A 20,924-nucleotide genomic window follows, 5' to 3' on the forward strand; every position below is an offset into this window, starting at 1 on the left:
TCTCTCTACACTACACACTAACACCCATTCTCTTCTCACATCCTGCCACTTGTGCAAACAACAATTACTCCCAGCACTCCTTCCTCACTTTCATAATACACACACTTCTCTTTACCTTCATCATCTCCCTATCCTTATTCCCATCATTTCCACCTCTCAACACTTGCACTATGAGCACAAGCCCTACACATCTCCACTTACCTTTTCAACAGCCACTCACTAAGTCTGTTTATCAGAGGAGGCAATATTTAAACCTAGTTCAAATGGACTTCAATTCCAGTCAGTCATTGTGGACAGACAGTGGAATTTAGGATGTAAAATAGTAATTCAGTGATATCCAAGGTAACTTACTCTTTAATTATTATTGACTTAATTGATAGTTAACAACTTTGGTGGTAACCATTGACAAACACAAATAAACTAGGCCAAGAATTCCCTTGTGTGTAGAGTGGAATTATGAGAATTGCAATTAATATGTGCAATAATTAACCTAGACAGAAAAATGTAAACTGCTATTAATTATACCTTTACCCAATTTACTAACCCCAAAAATTCTGTTGCTCAGAATTCTACCCAATACACCAGGACTTGTTCATTTGCATTTGTCATTTGTCATACTCATTTTACAATTTCTCGTAGGCTGTACACACTAGAAACAAAACTATGCTACCGTCAGTGCGGTAGTGAGGGAGTGCTGCACTGTCAGAGGTGCCGTCTATCGGTTGTGACGTTAAACCGAGGCCCTTTCTGCCCTCTCAGGTGGAGAGATCCCATGGCACTATTTCGAAGAAGAGCAGGGGAGTTCTCCCTGGTGTCCTGGCCAATATTTATCCCTCAACCAACACCTGGTCATTATCACATACTTGTTTGTGGGACTTTGCTGTGCACAAATTGGCTGCCGCGTTTCCTACATTACACTTCAAAAAGTAATTAATTGGCTGTAAAGCTCTTTCAGACATCCTGAGGATGTGAGGGGCTCTAAGTCTTTCTTTCTTTATCAAAAAAGCCTAAACAGAGGGAAAATCACAGCACCACAGTGCACTGGGGCTTTAGCTTGCCGTGCCACAAAGTGGTAGGATGCTGTTCCGTACTTGTACTTCCCGGCATGATGAATTTCAGCCTCAGCTGCACCACTGCCAAGTGCAGGCTGAAGCCTTCTCTGCAGGGACGGAGGTATATTTAGAAGGAACGTTACCCTCAGGCCACACTGCATATCTCCTAACTGATAGTTTCAAAGGTGTCTTTGGCAGAGGCTTGGGACCAGGTCACCTGGCATCTCTCTCTACTGGGGAATGGTGCATGCTACAGGGAGTAACCACAAAGAAGGTAGGAGCAAAAATAATAAATACCTTAATAAGGGAAGCATGAGCTATGAAACGACGCATTGCTTTTTACAGCGTTTCTCTATCTTTTCTAAAGGTGTGATTTTAACCCAATCCGCCAGGTGGGAGTGGGTCGGCCGGTGGCGGGGGCGGGGGAGGTTAACACCGGATTTGGTAACGTCCCGCACAGCCTCCCGAACCGTTTCACGCCGTACGCCATTTTAACTGCCGATTTCTTTTTTTGGGGCTTCAGGACAGCCGCCCACCACAGACAAGCGGGGGCCGAATTACAAAGGCAATGTCGCGGTCCGACGGTGTCCGATTCCAAAGCACACGCGATTTTAACTGCAGGACGTCCAAGGCCCTCACAGTCTGGGACCAGCCAATGAAGGGCAAAGACTGGCGGCAAGCGGGAGGGGGCCAGGTAAGTTTTTAATTTTTTGTAAAATGAGATTTCCTTGTGTTTGGAGTGCTCCTCCTGACCCAACAAGGAAAAGCCGGGCCTCCTCTGCCTCAGGCTTCTTCCCTCCCATCCCCTGGCCGCAATCGTCCTGGACCTCCTGCCCCACCCCACCCCCCCCCCCCCCCCTCCTCCTCCTCACTCAACTTGCCGGCGATCGTTTCCTTGAGGCCTCAGCAGCAGCCTACGGTTTGCCGCTCCCGTTTGGGCGGGAGTCAGTGAGGAGACGTCAAACTGAGGACCGGGAGTTAAAATTGCTCAGGCCTCACACTCTGGCGGGGGCGGGGGGGGCGAGGGCGGTCGGACGGATCACCATTTGCTTTGGCCCCCCCCCCCACCCACGATTCCTGCCCCGCGTTAAAATCGGGCCTTCAGTTTCAGATACACGCGCATTGGACTAAAAGTGAATGTTGGTGCCAATTCACAGCCGTTTTCAGGGGTCTGTCTAGTTTGTTCTGAGCGTGATGTCACCAGGCCAGACAGGCTGCTCTTTGTTTTCTACATTTTAATGGTTTAAAGTTGGCTGTTGCAACAAAAATAATGATTATTTAATGGTTCTAAATCATTTTAAAACAAGAATTTTAGTCAAATAAACAGACATTAGCTTGCTGGAGTCATGTAATTGAGCTGTAGGTGCTCTTTAACGGGAAACCATTCACTGAAGTTTGAAAAATAAAATGCCATCTCCCATCTCGACTCAACACTGAGCCATGCAAAACATTTTCCTTCCCCATTCTTGAAAAAACACACCAAAGAGTTTGTTCTGCTTTCAGTACCTGTAATACTTCAACAAAATTTAGAGACTAAAATATCACAAGGCACAGACTCTATGTTTGCTGGTAAGTGACTTTACTGCTGAACAAGCGGATCACCCATGGCATTGCTCACGGTAAATTGGAGGATATGCTGTTTTCTAGCAACAGGAGTGTTTTGCCACGTGAAGCATTTGTATTGAAGAATACAGTAGATCTCTCGCTGTTGGTCACGGGTAGTCCAGGGCAGGGCTAGAGCATGTGAGGAAGGCTGAGAAAACACGCTGATTGTTCACAACAACAACAACAACAACAACAACAACAACAACAACAACATGCATTTATATAGTGCCTTTAAGGCAGTAAAATGTCCCAAGGCGCTTCACAAGACTGTTACCCCCTCCAGCCCTACAACCCTCCTCCAATTTTTGCCTCTCGCAGATCCTGATTTTAATCGCTCCACCATTGGCGGCCGTGCCTTCGGCTGCCTAGGCCCTCCGCTCTGGAATTCCCTCCCTAAACCTGTCCGCCTCTCTACCTCTCTCTCCTCCTTTTAAGACACTCCGTACAAACCTACCTCTTTGACCAAACTCCTTATGTGGCTCAGTGTCAAATTTTGTTTGAAAATCGCTCCTGTGAAGCGCCATGGAACTTTATATCATGTTAAAGGTGCTATATAAATGCAAGTTGTTGTTGTTATCAAACAAAATTTGACACCAAGCCTCGTAAGGAGATATTAGGACAGGTGACCAAAAGCTCAGTCAAAGAGGTAGGTTTTAAAGAGCATCTTAAAGGAAAGAGAGGTGAGAGATTTAGGGAGGGAATTCCAAAGCTTAGGGCCTAGGCAGTTGAAGGCACGGCCGCCAATGGTGGAGCGATTAAAATCGGGGATGCACAAGAAACAAGAATTGGAGGAGCGCAGAGATCTCTGAGGGATGTAGGGCTGGTGGAGGCTACAGAGATAGAGAGGGGCAAGGCCATGGAGGGATTTGAAAACGAGGATGAGAATTTTAAAATCGAGGCGTTCCCGGACTGGGAGCCAATGTAGGTCAGCGAGCACAGGGGTTATGGGTGAAAGGGACTTGGAAGAGTTAGGATACGGGCAGCAGAGTTTTAGATGAGCTCAAGTTTATGGAGGGTGGAAGATGGGAGGCCGGCCAGGAGCGCATTGGAATAGTCGAGTCTAGAGGTAACAAAGGCACGGATGAGGGTTTCAGCAGCAGATGAGCTGAGGCAGGGGCAGAGACGGGCGATGTTACGGATGTGGAAGTAGGAACATAGGAACAGGAGTAGGCCATTCAGCCCCTCGAGCCTGTTCTGGCCATTCAATTAGGTCATGGCTGATCTGTATCACAACTCCATTTACCCACCTCGGTTCCATATCCCTTAATACCCTTGCCTAACAAAACCAATCAATCTCAGTTTTGAAACTTTTTATTGATCCCCAGCCTCAATAGCTTTCTCGGGGGAGAGAGTTCCAGATTTCCACTACCCTTTCTATGATATCACCCCTGAACGACCTAGCTCTAATTTTAAGGTTATGCCACCTTGTTCTGGACACCCCCACCACAGGAAATAGTTTCTCTCTATCTACCCTATTAAATGCTTTAATTATCTTAAACACCTCAACTGGGGTACAGACACACGTATTATAGACATGTCAGACGCACACCGAATACAAAAACTGGGCGACATGGACATGTTGGGCCGAAGGGCCTGTTTCCATGTTGTAACTTCTATGATTCTATGATTCTAAAACTTTGGATTATATAGATCGGCAGCAAAGGACACACAAAAAAAGAACTTAAAGCAGCAATATTTCATAATTAAAGTTACTAGAAGTTTTGACCCTCCATTTAAAACAATATGTAATTTTACCTGGACTGCCATTTCGCAATCTGGACTCTAGGCCATCCCAGGATGTATTTGGAATAACACTAGAATAACCTATTTATTTTTTAAAAAATCATAAGGAAGTTGTTAAAAAAATGGAATCCTAAGACGAACTGAAACAGTTTCCTTCAGTTAAAAACAAGAGCTTATTTAAGTTGTGTTCTGGCTATACCTCCTTTAAATCAGTTTGCTTGCTTTGGGAGAGTTATTATTGCCAACACTGGCACCTGGACCTATTCCTGGGCTAACTGAATTAATGCAGCTCATTGACTAAAGCAGATCAAAACAAATTTTAGAGAAACAGAATGACGGTATAATTATGTGATAGTTTCATTAACGAGAGCCTCAACCAGCTGGTGCAAAAGAAGGATCAGTAAACAGAAAATAGGAACAAATAATCTTTGTGCAAAACAAATTGCTACTTTATATTTTTTGATTACCCAATTTTAAAATTATTTTCCCCCTTTTTCTTTTAGATCTCCCCACAACACACATCATTTCTCAACTGAGAGGCTCGGTCTGAGAACTACTCTTAGGTCTCAGTATTTGTAATTATTTTATAATCTGCTATCAGGAGGTTCCAAGATCAGCGCAAAGAGAGGGAGATAGGGATTAATCTGTCTTATTGTCCCTTGAGTGGGACAGGCACCCCAGCCTTTACCCGCCATCTCATGCAGTTGACTGTTGAGATTGCGAATACTCTATTATACCTAGGCAAAAACTATCAATGATGCAAAAATAACATGGATGGGGGAACTGGGTGGCAAGGCGGGTGAGCACATTGTCTTTCAAAAGGGAATTGGATAAATACTTGAAGGGGAAAAATTTGCAGGGCTATGGGGAAAGGGCAGGGGAATGGGACTAATTGGCTAGCTCTTTCAAAGAGGCACAATGGGCCAAATGGCCTCCTTCAGTGCGGTATCATTCCATAATTGTCCATTCAATTTTGGATGTCCTCAGTTCAAAACCAACACGGCCCAACGCGATGAAAGATTGCTCTCTCTGCCGACTGGCTGCATGGGTTCAAGAGCAGTGAGTCTGGGTAGTTTCTACCCAATTTCCACTGGGTGTAGCCCACAGCCCCAAAACGTCTACGATTTAGGGGCTGTGGGCATAGTTGCAGGATAAGGGGTCGACTGAGATGCGAAGGACTTTCTTCACTCAGAGGGTTGTGAATCTTTGGAATTCTCTACCACAGAGGGCTGTGGATCCTCAGTCGTTCAGTATATTCAAAGCTGAGATAGATAGATTTTTGGACTCTAGGGGGATCAAGGGATGTGGGGATCGGGCAGGAAAGTGGAGTTAAGGTTAAAGATCAGCCATGATCTGATTGAATGGTGGAGCAGGCTCGAGTGGCCTCATAGCCTACCCCTGCTCCTATTTCTTATGTTCTAATGTTCTTATTTAGCACAGTTTGGCACTGAGTAGACAATCTCACTCAATAGTGAGGATGACTCGTGTGGGAAAAGAAAAAAAACAATGAGCAGTAGGCGTTGCCTTTTAAGCTTGGGGTTAAGGTCCCTCTAGTGCCATTGCAAGCATAAGAGCAAATTCAGAAATTCTGCCCCCCCCACCCCCCAGCATGGAGCCTCGCTGGTGAGAGCAGGTGGCAAGGACACCCGCCCAAAGCCAGCAGGGTCCTTTTATCAAGTATGCATGTCAACTGCAATTTTAACTCGGTAACCTGAGCTGGTGAACTAAAGAGAGGAGAGAATTCCAGAGCCAGAAGCGGCTCAAACAGGTATGGGTTGTAACTTTTCTTTTACTTTCCCTGTGGTTTAGGAGGAGCAGGAGTGCTGCTCCGAGCCCCACCGGGAAAGCCCAGGCCAACCCTGCCTTAAACCTGCGCCCCCCCCCTTCCCGATCGTGAGACACCGCAACAGCTGATCCCGGAATGGGTGAGAAATCAATCGACGGGATTTAAATGAGACCCAGGAGTTAAAGTAAGTTAAGATCCAGACGCAAAGAAATTCAGGGCAGTGGTGACCTTGACTGGTGCAGACAGAGCTGTTCTCGTGGTGGGAGTGGGCTGTAGGCCTTCAGCCAGCAGTTGACATATTTCCCAAAAATAACATTCAGTGAGGTGGGGGGGGGGGAAGGGAGGGGGGGGGGGGGAAGGAAGGGGGGGAGGTGGTGGGTCACAAACCTTCTGATACACTGATATGCAGAATGGTCTAAGTTAGACCCTCTCGATCTGAGGACTCTTGTGAGTGGGCATGAGCGCATTGGGAAGAGACGCCTTCTGTGATGCCTGTCTCTAAGGAGTAAATTTTAACCCCACGACCGGATGGGTTGAGGGCGGGTGGGAAGGTAAAAATCGTTTTTTAAAAAAAAGTAAAACCTGCCTCCAACCTGCCCACTTCCAGTTTTAACGGAGGCGGGTCGAGGGGCAGGCGACCAACCCGCTCTCAGGAGGTGGGTCGGTCAGTAAAATCTTTTAAGGAGGCTGCGGGCCTCTTGACAGGTTTTTTTATTTTTAACTCTTGGGGGGGCCGGGGTTCCCGGGCCTTCTGCTTCACGCCACGTAAGAGGAGGAGATCAACAGGTAAGTGACTTTATTGCACTGCTTGTGGAGTGTTTCCTCCAGGCCCAACAAGACTCCCTGCCATGATCGCACTGAAGAAGGGCATTCGGTGATTTAAAAAAGGAAGGAGAGAGAAAACAGGGAACTACAGGCCAGTTAGCCTGACATTAGTCGTCGGGAAAATGCTGGAATCCATTATTAAGGAAGTGGTAACAGGGCACTTAGAAAATTATAATATGATTAGGCAGAGTCAGCATGGTTTTATGAAAGGGAAATCGTGTTTGACAAATCTATTAGGATGAGGGGCCTTGGAGTACATGTCCGCAGATCTCTGAAAGTAGCAGGACAGATAGATAAGGTGGTTAAGAAGGCATGCGGGATACTTGCCTTTATTAACCGAAGCATAGAATATAACAGCAGGGAGGTTATGCTGCAGCTGTATAAAACATTGGTTAGGCCACAGTTTGAGGACTGTGTACAGTTCTGGTCACCACATTACAGGAAGGATGTGATTGCATTAGAGAGGGTGTAGAGGAGTTTTACGAGGACGTTGTCAGGACTGAAGAATTTTGGCTGTGAGGAAAGATTGGATAGGCTGGGGTTGTTCTCTTTGGAACAGAGGAGGCTGAGAGGTGATTTGATTGAGGGGTACAAAATTATGAGGGGGGCCTAGATAGAGTGGATAGGAAGGACCTATTTCCCTTAGCAGAGAGGTCAATAACCAGGGGACATAGATTTAAAGTGATTGGGAGAAGGATTAGAGGGGAGCTGAGGAAAAGTTTTTTCACCCAGAGGGTGGTGGGGGTCTGGAACTCACTGCCTGAAAGGATGGTAGAGGCAGAAACCCTCAACTCATTTAAAAAGTACCTGGATGTGCACCTGAAGTGCTGTGACCTACAAGGCTACGGACCAAGTGCTGGAAAGTGAGATTAGGCTGAGTGGCTCATTTTCGGCCGGCGCAGACACGATGGGCTGAATGGCCTCCTTCTGTGCCATAAATTTTCTATGACTATGATTGTATTAGAGTTTTTTGAGGATGATGTAACCAGCAGCGTAGATAAAGGGGAACCAATGGATGTAGTATATTTGGATTTTCAAAAGGCATTTGATAAGGTGTCACAAAAAGGTTGTTCCACAAGATAAAGGCTCACGGGATTGGGGATTAGTATATTAGCATGGATAGAGGATTGGTTAACAGAAAACAGAGAGTAGGAACAAACTGGTCATTTTCAGGTTGGCAGGCTGTAACTAGTGGGGTGCAGACAAGGATCAGTGCTTGGGCCTCAGCTATTTACAATCTATATTAATGACTTAGATGAAGGGACCGAATATAATGTATCCAAGTTTGCTGACGATACAAAGCTACGTGGGAAAGTTAGCCCACCCGTGCCCTCACGCGCCCACCCATGCCCTCACATGCCCCCCATGCCTCCCCCCCCATCCATACAAACGAAGACTTACCTGAAGACTTACCTGAATATGTCCTCTCCCTGGCTGGTCTCCCGTCCGACTGAGACCAGCCTGCCAATCAGGCCGGTCAGTTGGACGGCAATCTGACAAAAAAAAAGAAGTCCTTATGTCAAAATTGTAAACACATCCGAGAAATCCATACTTCCAGGTTTCCCATCTACAATTTGACCCCTCCCCGCCCCCTTCACGGCTCGGGGTCAAAATCATGCCCAAAGAGTCTGCAAAGGGATATAAACAGGTTAATTGAGTGGGCAAGAAGGTGACAAATGGAATATAATGTGGGGAAATGTGAGATTATTCACTTTGGTAGGAAGAATATAAAAACAGAATATTTTTTAAATGATGAGAAACTATTAAATGTTGGTGTTCAGAGAGATTTGGATGTCCTTGTACACGAAATGCAGAAAATTAACATGCAGGTACAGCAAACAATTAGGAAAGCAAATGGAATGTTGGCCTTTATTGCAAGGGGGTTGGAGTACAAGAGTAAGGAAGTCTTGCTACAGTTGTACAGGGCTTTGGTGAGACCACACCTGGAGGACTGTGTACAGTTTTGGTCTCCTTACCTAAGGAAGGATATACTTGCCTTAGAGGCAGTGCAATGAAGGTTCACTAGATTGATTCCTGGGATGAGAGGGTTGTCCTATGAGGAAAGAATGAGTAAAATGCACCTATAATCTCTGGAATTTAGAAGAATGAGAGGTGATCTCATTGAAATGTATAAAATTCTTAGAGAGCTTGACAGGGTAGATGCTGAGAGGCTGTTTCCCCTGGCTGGAGAGTCTAGAACTAGGGGGCATAGTCTTAGAATAAGGGGTTGGCCATTTAGGACTAAGATGAGGAGGAATTTCTTCACTCAGAGGATTGTGAATCTTTGGAATTCTCTACCCCAGAGGGCTGTGGATGCTGAGTCATTGAGTATATTCAAGGCTGAGATGGATGGATATTGGACACTAAGGGAATCAAGGAATATGGGGATCAGGCGGGAAAGTGGAGTTGAGGTTGAAGATCAGCCGTAATCTTATTGAATGGCGGAGCATGGCCTACTCCTGCTCCTATTTCTGATGTCCATATGTTCTTATCCCACACACGCGATCAGCCAACCCTCCCCACGATCTCCGACTCCATTTTCACGATCTCCAAACCCCCCATGATTTCTGCCCCCCCAATCTCCAACCCCCCCAACGATGTCCGACCCCCTCAAGACTGACCCCTTGATGATTCCCAACACCCCCGATGACCGACCACCCCCAATTACCACAGACCCTGACCCCCACCGATGACCAACCCTGACCACCCCCCCCACCCCCGATGACCGACCCTGACTCCCCTGGTAACTGACACCCCCCCCCCCCCCCCCCACGATGATCGCCCACCAGATGACTCCTGACCTCTTCCTCCCCCCCCCCCCCACCCACCATGACCACCCCCGCCCCCCCAGCCATCTAAGACTTACCTGCTGGCTTCTGCTCCCTTCCAGGTTCTCCCATCCGACTGACAGCCAGCCTATCAATCTGGCTGGCCTGTCAGGCGGGAAGCCTACAAAAAAAAAGACGTCTTTACGTCAAAATTGTAAGGACGTCTGGGAAACCCATACTTTCAGGTTTCATGTCAGGAATTCCCCCCAGCCCGCGCACTTCCCAGCTCCCTGTTAAAATTTACCCCTAAGAGTCTTCAATCTGGCATCTTCCAGATCCTCATTCGTAGCAGAAGAATAGAGGAATTCGCATCGAAAAATCCAGGTCTCCAACGCAAAGCAAAACTTCGAGCAGAGCTGAGTACAACTAACAGGAAAAAGTTCTGATTGAGTCTCCAAAAGAGATCGATTACATGCAAAGTAAAAACAACCCACAGCAGCAGCAGCAGCGCACAAAATGGCCTCATCAATGTGGTATCCACCTCGGGGATGCCTTCCTGCAGCTCCTACTGTCACTTATACAGTGGAGCTAATTATTTGGGGCAAGTCTGAGGTGGGATTCTGGGGAAATGGGTCAGCAGGGCTGTCTATACCCCCTTGACTCTATTTGCATAAGATGAGTCTGGCACTGGTCGGGCCTTAAAAGTGTTGATTTTTTTTTGCAGTGGATTTGAGGTGACAGCCTCGAAGAAACGATTTTACTCTGTATACTATCCCAAACTGAGGGAAAAGAAGACCCTTATCTCTTATGACTGATCCATAAGGGGATATACTTGGCAGGAGGATAAGTAACACTTAGGGCATGAAAGAATTCTTTTAGCCTTAACTGTCCAATTTTAGACCAATTTGCTTGTGAAGCTGAATTCCAAGGGGTTGACATAGGAATGACATTGCATTGGGAAGTCTATGGAAAATTGTTTCATTCAAAATTCTGCAAGATTATCGCATGTGTGACAAATATGTTCTAAAAACAATATGTTAATCTTTTGTGGACTGATTCTATATTTATTATTTTAAGTATTGTACTGCTATTTTCTTGTGTGTCACTGCTTCTGTGTAGTATCTTACTTATTAAAAAAAAGTCTGACTTTTTTTATTTTTAGCCTGAACAATGTAGTATTTATTACATTCTGACAGAGCTAGAAGAATGTGATGGGCACCTGATATAATCTCCAGTGTGTTATAGCATAATTAAGGGTTTTTTGTTAGTTCTGTGACATGCACCCATCAGCACATAGTTTTCAGTTTGGAAGAGCGCAAGTTAAAAGAACAGAAAACCCAAACTGTAATAATTGGCGACTGCTAAAGTGGGATAAGTATCGTTCGCAGACCAAACAGGCTGTTTGAAGTTTAAATTGTGGTAAATTACCAGAAGCAAGCAGCAATTACTACGAATAAAAGAGCGCCTAGAAAAACATGGACGTAGCATTGGAATTGGCTTCTCCGGCAGTGAAACGAAAGGAAAGCCAAGGCTGTAATGCAGAAAATATCCACAGGGGAAGAAAAAGAGTGCGCAAGCACGACGAGGCAGGAAAAGGAGCAACAGCGTCAGCACGAAGGGGAAGAAAATGAGTGACGGCCCCCCCAGCACGGGACGCATCCGCTCAAACTTGAGGGAGAGGAAAAGGAGAAACAGAACTGGTGTCCACTTGAATTGGCAGAGAGGAGGTTTAACGACTCGGAAACCCATGAGTGAGAGTCCAGTTGATTCAGCCCGTAACTCCATACAAAATGATCTTATCAAAGCTCGCCTTATTAGAAATTTTAAGGAAGGGTGCGACACAGATGGTTTCTTAAGGGCCTTTGAACTGTTAGCAAAGCACCCTAGGTAAGGAGAGAACTTTGGGTGGAAAGGCTGATACTGTCACTTAGTGGTCACGTGTAGATTATGACGTACAGAAGCGAGTCTCGCTGGTTTCGGTTTGATACCAAAAATGTGGAGGTGGAAATTCAAAAAGTTACAGAAGATTACAGAGAATTGGTGATAGAAATGGAAGAGATATGGAAATTGTGTTTGAAGTGGGAAAAATGTAACATCTGAATTAGCTGAATATTCTGTTTTTGTATCAAACATCAGAAGATAATATACATGTACCTTTACAGGCATTGTAGCTGAATGATACAATAGTAATGGGGTGTAGGCTTCCTGTAAACATCATAAAATTATTGAAATAAGCATCTAAACAACATACCAAGACAAATGCAAATGACACACTGATGTAAAGAACGTAGCAATTAGGAAGATTAAGGTGACTCTTAAATGTTTTTTTATCCAGCCAGAGTGCGCCTTTAATACTAGAACAAAAAACAGGTTTAGTAAAGGGAGATTTATTTGCAAAGCATGGTAAATGTGAGTTTTCCTCACATTTGCTCTTGGAGAAAGCTCATTCACTGGGCACAGAAGTCAGGTAAAAAGGGGACAGAGACCTGTTTTTCTGGGCCAATGATCCTTTTACGTGGCGCTGTAGTTCCCAGGGCTTCCATAGTGGGTGGAGCAGGGACACACGTCTGCAATTGGCCCAGCACCAATGTATTTATGTGAATGAGACAGGAGGTAGTATTCCTGGTCTTCCTGTTTCAATTCCCTGTTCGTGTGGCCTGGGGACTCCCTGAAGGACATTGGTGAACTGGTTGGGATTTTGTAACAAAATCGAAACTTTATGGTCATTTTTTTCCCCCAGTGCTATCCCACAAACCACCAGATTTATCAAATTCATTTTCAGAACTTGCCATAGTAGGGTTATGAACTCATAACTTTTGGGTGACTAGTTGAGTACCATAACCACCATACTTTATCTGAAGCTTTATCCTGTATTTGGACACAGGACTGAAAGTTGAGGAGTTGCCTGCCCTCCCCCACCCTTGTGCTTGCTTCTGAAACCCAGACACAATGGGGTAAATAGAAACCCCAAGAACAGATGGGTTGGGGGGCAGGTGGGAAGGTAAAAATTGTGAAAAAGTTAAACCCGAACCCGACCCCAACCTGCCTCCAACCCACCTACTTCTGGTTTTAACGGAGGTGGATCGAGGGGCAGGCGACCAACCCACTCTCAGGAGGCGGGACGGTCAGTAAAATCTTTTAAGGGGGCTGCATGCCTCCATTTTAACGGCATTTTTATTTTTAACTCTTGGGGGCCGGGATTCCCGGGCCTTCTGCTTGATGCCACGTAAGAGGAGGCGAGAAGGCCTAGATCATCAGGTAAGTGCCTTTATTGCGCTGCTTGCGAGCCTGGAGGAGCAGGGGTGTTTCCTCCAGGCCCAACAAACTTACCTGCTGTGATCCCACACATGTGATCGGCCGACACCACCACCCCCCCACCCAACAATGTCCGACCCTCCCTCACGATCTCCGACAACCCCCCCAATGTTTGAGGCCCGACGATCTCCGACCCCCCCCCTCCACGATCTCTGACCCCCTGACACCCCCACGATCTCCGATCCCCCGACCCCCCCATGATCTTCGACCACCCCCGCGATCTCCGACCACCCCCCGCGATCTCCGACCACCCCCCTCCAACGAACGACCCCCCCCAATGACCCAACCCCCCTCCTCCCCCCACCCCCCCATGAACAACCCCCTACAGATGACTGATCCCCTCCTCCTCCTCCACACCAATGACCGACCCCACCCCCACCCCTGCCAATCTAAGATTTACCTGCTGACATCCACTCCCTGGCTGCTCTCCTGTCCGACTGACAGCCAGCCTATCAATCTAGCTGGCTGCCAGGATGGAAACCTACTGAAAAAAATTGAAAGACGTCCTTACATCAAAATCATAAGGACGCCGGGAAACCCATCAGGAAACCCCCCCTCCCCCCCAACTCTCTCTTCGGCTCGATGTTAAAATTTACCCCATAATAAAATTTATTACCAATGTACATCTGTAGGAATACAAACCCCGCTTGTATTAGTGCTTCTACTTTTTGGATTAACGCAAGGTGTCATTTTTCCTTATTGATTGGAATGTTGGGGATTTGCCTCTTGCAAACTTCTACATGTTTTCAGCAAAAAAAAACCCATAAACTTTTACCTAAAATTTTACATAAAGTTTTACTGATCCTAGTCATAAGGCGTATAACTCTAAAAACTGTAGTGCGATTTATCCATTATTATTTATCCCATATAAACATACGGACATACAAAAATGACGGGCAGCAAAAGACGATGAAGCCTGCCCAAAACTGACGATAGCTAAGGATCATGACTAGACCCTTCCTAACTCCCCGCAGGGATGTAATCTCCTGGAAGACTCAAAAAAAAAACCCCAGAAAAACCCAGGGCCAAATAAGGGGCAAAAGAAATCTGTAAAATTCCTCTCCGACCTCCTCAGGCGATCGAAACCTGTCCAGGAGATCATATCGCCTTGCTTACATGAACTGCGAATCCACTTACCTTTTAACACACATATATATAAACATAAACAAGGTTTTAACATGGCAACAGGTTTCATGACTACTGATGTTATCAATGTCATCCTGTGTTTATCTGACAGAGTCTTCCGCATAATGTGGCCACAGAGTGAGATAACATTTTTCTTTCCCACACCAAGATTCCATGGTTACCACTTGCAGAGCCCGAAAACAGTTTTCAGAGCCAAAAACAAGTCAAAGTCATTAGGTGCATCTTGTATATTCAAGAGCCAGATAACTCTTTGATTTCACCATTCCTTCATCGTCGCTGGGTCAAAATCCTGGAACTCCCTACCTTCACCACACGGACTGCAGCGGTTCAAGAAGGCGGCTCACCACCACCTTCTCAAGGGCAATTAGGGATGGGCAATAAATGCTGGCCTTGCCAGCGACGCCCGCATCCCATGAACGAATAAAAAGGAAGTAACCATTTCAACACAGGGCTGTGAAAAGGTGGAATGCATAATCCTGCTGAGTTCTTTGAAAAGGAAGGAGAACAGGTGCTCAATGATTCAATGGGTAAACACACCAATTCGTGTTGTACTGTAGATCCTGCAACTCCCAGATTTGAAAGAAATAAAGAACTTTCACAACCTCAAGATGTCCCAAAGCACGACACAGCCAATGAATCACTTTTGAAGTGTATTCACTGTTGTAATGTAGGGAAATGTGGCAGCCCAATTGGTACACAACAAGGTCCCGTAAACAGCAGTCAGATAAATGACCAGATCACCTGTTTTTGGTATTGTTGGTTGAGGGATAAATGTTGGCCAGGACATCAGGAGAACTCCCCTGTTCTTTGAATAGTGCAGTGAGATCTTTTATGCCCACGTGAGAGGGCAGATAGGGCCTCAATTTAACGTGTCATCTGAAAGACAGCACCTCCGAAAGCGCAGCACTCCCTCAGTCAGCCTAGATTATGTGCACAGCACTCTGGGGTGGTCCTTGCTCAGTGCTGAATTAGGTAATTTTAGTTACCCCAGTGTTCTTCGGCTAAGAAAAGCAAAACCAGCCACGATTCAAATTCCTGATAGGAACATAGGAGAAGAGTAGGTCATTCAGACCCTCAAGCCTGTTCCGCCATTCAATTAGATCATGGTTGATCTGTATTTAACCCCATTTACCAACCTTGGTTCCATAACTCTTAATACCCTTGCCTAACAAAAATTTATCAATCTCTGTTTTGAAATTTTCAATTGACCCCCAGCCTCAACAGCTTTTTGGGAAAGAGAGTTCTAGATTTCCACCATCCTTTGTGTGAAGAAGTGCTTCCTGACATCACCCCTGAACGGCCTATCTCTAATTTTAAGGTTATGCCCCCTTGTTCTGGACTCCCCCCACCAGAGGAAATAGTTTCTCTCTATCTACCCTATCAAATCCTTTAATCATCTCAAACACCTCAATTGGATCACCTCTTAATCTTCTGTTAATCTTTATCCAGTGACTCCTGCTGGTAAGTCAGCATGTTTGGTGAGGATGGATTGGGCTCAACTGTGATGATCCTCCCCCCCCACCCCCCAAGTAACTCCCCAACACCCCCCTACCCACCCCTCCATCTCTCCAACCACCCCCCCCACCCACCCCTCCATCTCTCCAACCACCCCCCCTACCCATCCCTCCATCTCCCCAACCACCACCCCCCCCACCACTACCCCACCCACCCACCCCACCCACCCCCCCACCACTATCCCACCCACCCCCCCCACCACTATCCCACTCACCCCCCCACCACCACTCCACCCACCCCCCCACCACTATCCCACCCACCCCCCACCACCACCCCACCCACCCCCCACCACCACCCCACCCACACCCCCACCACCACCCCACCCACCCCACCACCGCCCTGCTCCCCCGCCCTCCCCGCTCGGTCAAGTGGCCCGCCGACACTCACTACCTGGACTCACACATAGAGACCAGCCACTAGGATAAGATACTGGAAGGTTGCTGGCCCCTTGTGGAACCACACACCAGCATGAGTTATTGCCTCTAAGAGAAGGGGGAGAGAACTAAACAAAAGAAAATTAAGCTCGTTACATCCAGGGACAATCCTACTCTCAATTCCAAGTATTCACTGGTCCAGGTATAGCAATGGTTACACGTAAACCTAAATTATCCAAACATGTGGCGGTAACAAGGCACACGATTTTTGCTGTGTGATATTTCCATTTTCAAAAAAAACCCTGCCTTCCTTCTGGGCTCTCTCTCGTGAGATTACCAACTCGCTACCAACTAGTGTTGAGTTATGAACAGTCTTGTGCTGCGGACTCAATGCTGGCTAGAAGCTAAGCTGAGACTGTCCAAACACAGCCACCAGGGGAAAAGAAATGTTTCATGCTGTCAGCGTCAGCTGGATTCATACCAAAGTCCCTGAGATGAAAGGACAATTTGTCAACTCAGTGTTTTTACCCTGGCTTGGCTACAAATGACCACCTGCCTGTTCCTTTATTTGATGCACAAGGGGATTATTTTTCACCCGATGTCCTCTAATGTGGAGTCATCTGCAAATGACAACCAATGCAGGACTCTTGCGTTTACATGACTGATTTTCTGGATTAGCTCCCATTAATTCTTGCTGCCTTCATGCTCATTCTTTTGCCTGCTCTATAAACAGTAGGCTTGGCACACCGAAAGCTGTCTTTTCAGGTCTCCATTTTGCTGGCACGGCTGATGATGCAGTAAGTCTAGGAGAACGCTGCTTAAAATTTGCTCTGCACAGAGATTAGCCTCGGTCAGCTCTCTCAGCGAGTGCACGTATTCCAACCCAGAAACAATGGGGTGAGCATGGCCTAGACACTTGGGGATTTTCCAGTCTCAATTAACTGTGAATATTAAGTGACAATGAAGCAGGCGAGAGTTTGTAAAACAGCACCACTGTTAAACTATCTCCATGTATCTGTCATCCGTGGCTCAGTGGGTAGCCTCTGAGTCAGAAGGTTGTGGCTTCAAGTCCCACTCCGGAGACTTGAGCACATAATCTAGGCTGACACTTCAGTGCAGTAGTGCTGCACTGTCGGAGGTGCCTTCTTTCGGATGAGATGTTAAACCGAAGCCTTGTCTGCCTTCTCGAGTGGACGTAAAAGATCCCACAGCACTATCTGAAAAAGAGCGGAGAAATTCTCCCAATATTTATCTGTCAACCACCACCTAAAAAGCAGATTACCTGGTCATTTATCCCATTGCCGTTTATGGGATCTTGCTGTGCGCAAATTGACTGCCGCGTTTCTTCATTACAACAGCGACTACATTTAAAAAAAAATTACTTGATTGGCTGTAAAGCACATCGGGACATCCGGAGGTTGTGAAAGGTGCTACGTAAATGCAAATCTTTCTTTTCCTTTTTTTATCTTGATAGTTTTTGTAACCCGAGTGTTAGCTCTTTCCACAGGAGGATGTTTCAAGCTACACACACGTGCGTTGTTAAAATTCTGATCAGAAGCTTGTGGTCCCCACTGCAACAGATGGCATTTCTGCACTTTACAGTTGTTATGATCTGGAATGCGCTGCCTGAAAGGGCGGTGGAAGCAGATTCAATAGTAACTTTCAAAAGGGAATTTGTTAAATACTTGAAAAGGAAACATTTGCAGGGCTATTGGCAAAGAGCAGGGGGAATTGGACTAATTGGATAGCTCTTTCAAAGAGCCAACACATCCAGGATGGGCCGAATGGCCTCCTTGAGGGTCTGTGCTGTATGATTCTATGATTTAGGCTCCCAGAACAGAAACTGTTGGCTTATTTTCTAAATTCAGGTAGATTTTGTGGTGCAGTTTCCTGTCAGCTTGAGGAACTTGAATCAGCCTGCCAGACAGTAAAATAAGAATAATTATAAATTAAGGTAATTCCATTGCCAAATCATTCTGCTTACTCCACCACCAGTAATCCCCTAAGGGTTTGGGATTTAAATGTTTCTGTAGCCTTCATTTAAAATCCATGCTTCTCATTCTTGCTCTATCTTCAAAGAGTACTGATTTAATTCGCTAGGGTGATTTTTTTGGGGAGGGGGAAAAGAAAACATTGTGACTTAACAAAGTTAACCCAGTTAATCTTATTCATTGTTTGAAGTAAATAGTTGGTGTTCATTTAAAGTTCTTTCCTCAGAACTTTTATGATTAAGCAATTTAAATGACCCCCGGATGCCTTAGCTTCACAATGCAGTGGCATAGTGTGTTTGAGCCCCAGCTCATTGCTATGGAGTGGTACGATGTGGATTTCTACCTTCAGATTTACACATATAGGCCCCGATATTACCAGGGAGGCGGGATGGCAGCGGGGGAGCCCTATTTAAAGGGGCAGTCCTCCAATGTCTGATCCTGCAGCAAACAACGACACAGGACCATGGAGCAGCCCAAGGGAAAGGCTGTCCCCAGGTTTAATGATGCCTCATTCCAGGTCTTGCTGGATGAGGTGAGGAGGAGGAGGGAGATCTTGTACCTGGCAGAGGGGAGGAAGTGGCCTGCCTCTGCCACCAAGAAGGCCTGGCTCAAGGTGGCAGAGGACGTCACCAGCAACAGCAATGTCTCCTGCACGGGTATACAGTGCAGGAAGCGCTTCAGTGACCTAACTAGGTCAGCCGAAGTGAGCACACTTACTCATTCTCCTACACTCCATCTTCCACATCACCGCCCCCAACCCACAACTCATTCTGCACTGCCAACTCTACTCTTTAACATCACTCCTCACACCCACTCAAAGCTCATCCTCAACTTATCTGCATTTACTCACCTCCCCAGTACTCATCCCACCACTACCACTCAACCCAATCCTCATACAATGTCATGGCTCTGTCTCATACTCACCCTCTGATGCATCTCTTTCATGGTCAGCCTCACCCAAACCGATGCATTCAGCAGTTGGCCACGTCACCATCCCTCACTCACGCCTCTCTACTTTCTCCCCTTATAGGAAAAGAGGGCCCAGAATGCATGGGAGAGGGCGAAGACCGGAGGGGGGCCGCAACATCAGCTCGTCCTCACGGACGCGGAGCAGGAGGCTCTCAAATTGAGCCACACCCTCAAGTGCCTGTCCGTCGGGGACGCCGAGTCTGCTACCCGACAAACGGCTGGTGATGCAACTTTAACATTCAGCACTCACAACAGCAAATGATGTTAACATGCCTTGCCATCTTCAGCACCTCAACATCTGTCATCATGCTTAATATTCCTTTCTGTTCTCTTACAGGGCCTTCAGTGACTGCCGTGACGGTGGAGGGCGATTCCTCAGAGGACATGTCGGCCTCTGAGGGGGCAGCGTCACATCTGAGTGAGCCATTCACCAGCGCAGATACACACACCTCGGTTTGTCTCCATTCTCAGTTAGTTGGGGTTGCACATGGTGAGTCACCGCACGAGCAGATACTGGTGGCAGGGGAAGCAGTCACTGAAGGCCCTGTAAGAGAACAGAAAGGAATGAGGCATCATTAAACCCGGGGGCAGCCGAGGAGTCTGCCTCGGTGGGAGCATTCTTCTCCAGGCTCTGCTCAGCTGGACACAGATGCTGAACCCTGGGGGCGATCCTTTAAAAGGAGAATGATCGAGGAGCAGCAGCACATTTGCGAGGTGCTGGAACAGGTGCCACGCGCACTCTCCACAATCACGCAGAGGATGGAGGAGTCCAACTCCTGCATGAGTGGAATGGTGGCACAGGTACAGGAGGGGATCTCCGAGATACTGTCACAGGGACGTGAGGGCATCTCTGAGATAGTGTCGCAGGTAAATGCCGGAATGTCTGCGATGGAGGGAAGGCTAGCCTCCATGGAGCTTCAAGCACGGCTCAACAATGAGTCCATTCAGGCCCTGACAACGGCCGTTCGGACTCAGGGTGAGCAACTTTCTGCCGTCTTACACAAGCAGGCAGATACACCAGCACTGGCCTTACAAGGCTTCACACATGTCCTCCAAACTGTCGTCCAGCAGGGTGGTAGGAGTGATGTGGGCCAGGGCCAGGAGAGGGATGATGGCGAAAGGGGACATGGAAGTGGGGACGCCACTCAAAGTGCTCCCACATCTCACCCGTTGCCCCCCTCTCAACCAGTACCCGCAATGCTGCCTCCTCTCCAGGTTGTCAAGTCTGCCCCTGCACAGGTGCAGGTGGAGCAGTCTTTGCAGGGGCCCTCACGGGCACCGAAACCCAGAGAGCGTCGGCCCTAAGCATCTAATCGGTCAGGGCATGAACAAGAGCAACCTGTCACTACCTCTGCTGCAGCCACAGGGGAAGCACCACGTAGGAGTAGTCGGAAGCGTAAGGCAAAGGTTTTGTGAGCACAAAGGGGATGCACAAGGGTGTTTGATGCTTTGTCATGCTTTTTATTTATATTTTGTTTTTGTTCAACTCACATTAAATATTATTATTGTCACCACTACTGCCACGTCTTGGCCATTCTTGACTGGCTTGTGTAATAAGTCCCTTTGGTGAGGTTCACCATGAACACCCAAATTTGATGCCATCCATTGGGTCACCCGACAGTGGGTGTATGTGTAGTTGCACAACAATTTGTGCAGGTGCCTGTGTTTTGGAGCTCCACGTGGCGGAGGTGGACGGCGTGCCTGGCAAGGCTGGTGATGTTGCTCGTCCTCGGACGAAGTGATGAATGCAGCCATGCCGCCCCCCCAATCCTGGCGTTGTGAGTTTGAGGGAGTCCGCAAAGTCGATATATGTGTTGGCACAGCAGAGGTTAGGG

General features: G+C 47.1%; 2 long non-coding RNA genes across 2 annotated transcripts in view; one reads left to right on the plus strand and one right to left on the minus strand.

The window, feature by feature from the left end:
- The window catches only part of LOC137331014 (uncharacterized), a 25,116-nt gene extending 24,840 nt beyond the window's left edge, over positions 1-276 (minus strand). Inside the window, exon 1 of the long non-coding RNA XR_010965351.1 lies at positions 202-276. This is a non-coding gene — a long non-coding RNA (uncharacterized lncRNA). The remainder of the gene's footprint in view (positions 1-201) is intronic.
- Positions 1-10,825, plus strand: part of LOC137331015 (uncharacterized) — a 26,000-nt gene extending 15,175 nt beyond the window's left edge. The window contains exons 2-3 of the long non-coding RNA XR_010965352.1: positions 1,576-1,746; positions 10,504-10,825. This is a non-coding gene — a long non-coding RNA (uncharacterized lncRNA). The remainder of the gene's footprint in view (positions 1-1,575; positions 1,747-10,503) is intronic.
- The last annotated feature ends 10,099 nt before the right edge of the window (positions 10,826-20,924 follow it).

This window comes from Heptranchias perlo, chromosome 13 (genome assembly GCF_035084215.1).
Source record: "Heptranchias perlo isolate sHepPer1 chromosome 13, sHepPer1.hap1, whole genome shotgun sequence".
NCBI lineage: Eukaryota > Metazoa > Chordata > Chondrichthyes > Hexanchiformes > Hexanchidae > Heptranchias > Heptranchias perlo.